The sequence below is a fragment of the Pan troglodytes genome, chromosome 5 (assembly GCF_028858775.2).
Source record: "Pan troglodytes isolate AG18354 chromosome 5, NHGRI_mPanTro3-v2.0_pri, whole genome shotgun sequence".
Classification (NCBI taxonomy): domain Eukaryota; kingdom Metazoa; phylum Chordata; class Mammalia; order Primates; family Hominidae; genus Pan; species Pan troglodytes.
This window is the reverse complement of record NC_072403.2, coordinates 83,407,501-83,411,356: the sequence shown is the minus strand read 5'-3', so window position 1 is coordinate 83,411,356 and position 3,856 is coordinate 83,407,501.

The window sequence follows — 3,856 nt, the reverse complement described above, 5'->3', positions numbered from 1 at the left end:
CAAACACTAAGTCCAAGATTAAAAAATATGATAAACAATTCTGTGGCTCAGAAACAGCAGAAATAAAAATAGATGAACCAGAATAAGTTACAGATCTGGTAGGGTCCTAGTTTAGAAGCAGGCAACACTGAGCAGGTGCTTGCTCTCCTGGTTCAAAGCAGAGATTTGAACCAGGTATCAATTGAAGTTAGTGGCTATGGTGAGTCTGCCCTCTTCTCTGATCAAAAGCGGCTCAGAACATACTACTGATTATTAACAATGGCTAAGCATTACAGCAAGCTGTGAATATAGAGATGCTGAAGGAGGAAAGAATCTTGTGACTACACAAACAACTCTCCTGGTTTGATGACTGGATTCACAAGAATCCTATAGTCATCAAGAAGGAAAACCTCATCAATCGAAACTGCCATTGTAAGACCAGTTTCTATACTGCAGTGCTGAGACCCAGTGGTGATAACTACAAAACAGCTAGACAGGAGAGAGGAAAGACACTGGAAGAGAGAAAAAGGGAAGAATAACATTTAACAAACAAAACCCTTCTCAAAATGAGCCCTTATTTCAAAGTTCTAAAACCCACGAGGAAATGCAATTCTAGGGAAGACAGCCCTCCAGATGAAATTAATGCTGTACAACAGTCTGAAAAAGAGTTGTTTTAAAGTATGTTTAAAGTGATCAAAACTTTAAAATGAAAATCCATAACTCATTTAAAGCAGGGGTGTGCAAATTTTTTTTTTTTGTAAGGTGCTAGGTGGTAAATACTTTTTGTCTTTGCTGGCCACACAGTCTTTTTTTTACTACTCAACTGTACTATTATAGCAAAAAAGCAGCCATAGACATAAAGATGCTCCTCAATCTATGATGTGGTTATGTCTTGATAAACCCATCAAAGGCTGAAAATAGCTTCAGTCAAAAATGGATTTAATACACCTAGCCCACCAAACATGATAGCTTAGCTTATTCTATCATAAACATACTCAGAACACTTAAACATTAGCCTACATTTGGAAATTATCTAACACAAAGCCTATTTTATAATAAAGTGTTAAATATCTCATGTGGTTTATTGAATACTGTACTGAAAGTGAAAAACAGAAGAGTTATATGGGTACTACCATTAATATATTATACATAGCTGGAAGCACTACTGGAAAGTCAAAAAACTGTAAATTGAACCATAGTAAGTTGGGGACACTCTGTACATAAATGAATAAGCATGTGTGTGTTTCAATAAACCCTTACTTATAGAAACTAGCAGTGACCCAGATATAGACCATGGGCCACGGTTTGTAGACCCCTAATGTAAAGAATCATTAAATTATGAAACAAAATTAGGCAGAAATGTAATAGGAACTGGAGATATGAAAAAAGATTAGAGTCTTGAAATTTAAAATGTGCCCATGAATATAAAAACACAATCAAGAAGGAAACTGATAAATTATTTATTTTAAGCAAAGAAAAAAAGAGAGATAGTTAAAGCCCATTAATGTTTTCTTGAATTTGGGTACAAGATTAAAATATTACATACATTTAGACTTTGTTTAAAAAAGTGAAACACAATAATCCTGCAGTATTTGTGAGGGATTAGTGCCAGGATTTCCTGTGGATACCAAAACCCATTGATGTTCAGGTCTCTGACATAAAACAGTGTAATATTTACATATAACCTATGAACATCCTCCTGTATGCTTTAAATCATCTCTAGATAACTTGAAATGTCTCATACAATATAAGTGCTATGTAAATACTTGTTTTACTCTATTGTTTTGGAGAATAACGACAAGAGAAACTCTGCACATGTTCAGTACAGATGTCTTTTTTTCAAATATTTTCAATTCATGCTTGGTTGAATCCACAGATGCAGAACCCACAGATATGGAGGCCAACTGTGTAGTTAAGTAGATAGGTTTAAAGCATATTTAAGAACAACCATTAAAAGCATAAGAATATATTGTATGGTTTTCAACCCAACAGAGGGGAATAAAGGTATTCAATAGGACTATACACAAATATCCTTTTCTACCTGGGCACATGATAGCATTGCATTTCCTTGCCCATTTGAATTTAGGTATTCAGGTAACTATAATACTTGAATTTAGTGGCCAAGTAACTACTTGTAGTCAATGGGGGTGGAAGTGCCCTGTGTCACTTCTAGATGGAAGCTTGAAGAGCCAGTGAGTGTTTGGCATATTCTCTTTTATTTGCCTTTCTTAGGGAAGTGTGTGTTGAGATGGAGCCTTCATCGGTTTGGGTTTCTGAGAGACTAAATAAGCCAATGTATAATGATCATACAAAATGGGTGAGAAATAACTTTGAATTGAAGCCACTGATAGTTTAAGCTTTGTTATTGTAGTAGCCCATGCTTTTCCTGTTAGGATTTAAGCAGTCAAATTGAAAACATGAAAGGGGAAAACTAAAGGTAAAGAAGTAGGCTGGCAAAGAGAAAACAATATAATAGTGAAACTAAACATATCATAAACCACAAGCAGATAACATGAGATTAAACTCATCCATTAAAAGAAAAATTTGTCAGATTAAAATAAAATTAAACATAGACCTCTTAAAACATGCTTTACAAGTGACACATACACAGTGCATTAGTTCAGGTTCTCCAAGAAGCAGACACCAAGAAGAGACAAAATTAGATGTGTAAGAAATTTATTGGAGAAATGTTTGTAAAGTAAAAGGGAGAAGAGGAGAAGGAACTCTTCAGCCTGTCATGCAGGTCTGACCCCTGTGAAAGGGAGAGGGAATGTAGGATTGAATAGGAAGACTCTTAAACCACGATCCAGTTCCAAGGCATTTTTGACACTCTAATTGGGAGTCCTTAGGACAAAGTCACCTGGTTGTGGAGTTCCATGTGTTCCAGAAATGGACCTGCATTAGTTCTCCTGTTATGCTCAGTTGCTGCTTGAGTAGCCTGTGGGAAATGTGGCCTTAACATGAACACAGTGGTGGACCCAGAAGAACAGCAGCTGGGACACCTGGTTGATTATGCTCCCTGAGCAGGAGATATGAGCCATGGATTTTCATGTCTAATACAAATAGAAAGTTAAATAAAGGGATGAGAAACTTCCATGAAGCAAAACCTAAACAAAAGAAAGTAGTGTAAGAACATTAATATCGAACAGAATAGTTAAAGGCTAAAAGCATTTAAAAGAATAAAGAAACTAAATAGTGAGGGAAACTGTGTTGGCTTTGTGCAGTCATTTTAGCTAATCTGAAACTAGACTTTCCAGAATCCCCATCCCTGTATGCTTCCAGATTAGGGCGGGCCTCAATAGAAATTTGCATGAAATTTGGAAGGCAGGAGTTAAGTAACAACCATATTTGTGCTCTGCAGCTCAGCTGTTGCAGCACCTGGGGCAGCAGCTGGTCCCAGAGCTCCTCTGACTCTTGCTGGACCTCTTCCCACAGCTTCTGTGACTTCTGCACCAACATGTGCAGCTCTGTGGCAAAGGGCTTCAGCTTCCCCTACAGGTGATTAATATCATCAAATGTGGAGGCCTGAAGGCAGTGAGACAGACACAGTTTCCAGTGTGTCCTCTGAGTTTTCATTGTCTTCTCACAGCTTCTGGCTTATTCCTGCTCTCCCCATTTCATGTCCACTTTCCTTCCTGTTGATCCTGCTGCCTTTAGGTGCAGCCCCAGACAAGCAGCAGCACAGACAGTTTAGCCAGAGCCCACAGTTGTTTATGGTCCAACCCTTATAATAAATCCCTTCCTCAACATTACTCAAAGTCTTCCTGATTTTCTGATCACACCCTAACTGATAGGAAGAATTATCAAAGACAATTAGACCACGAAGAATAACAAGGAGAAACTCTGCAAATCACAATCATAGTATAGAGGTTTAACA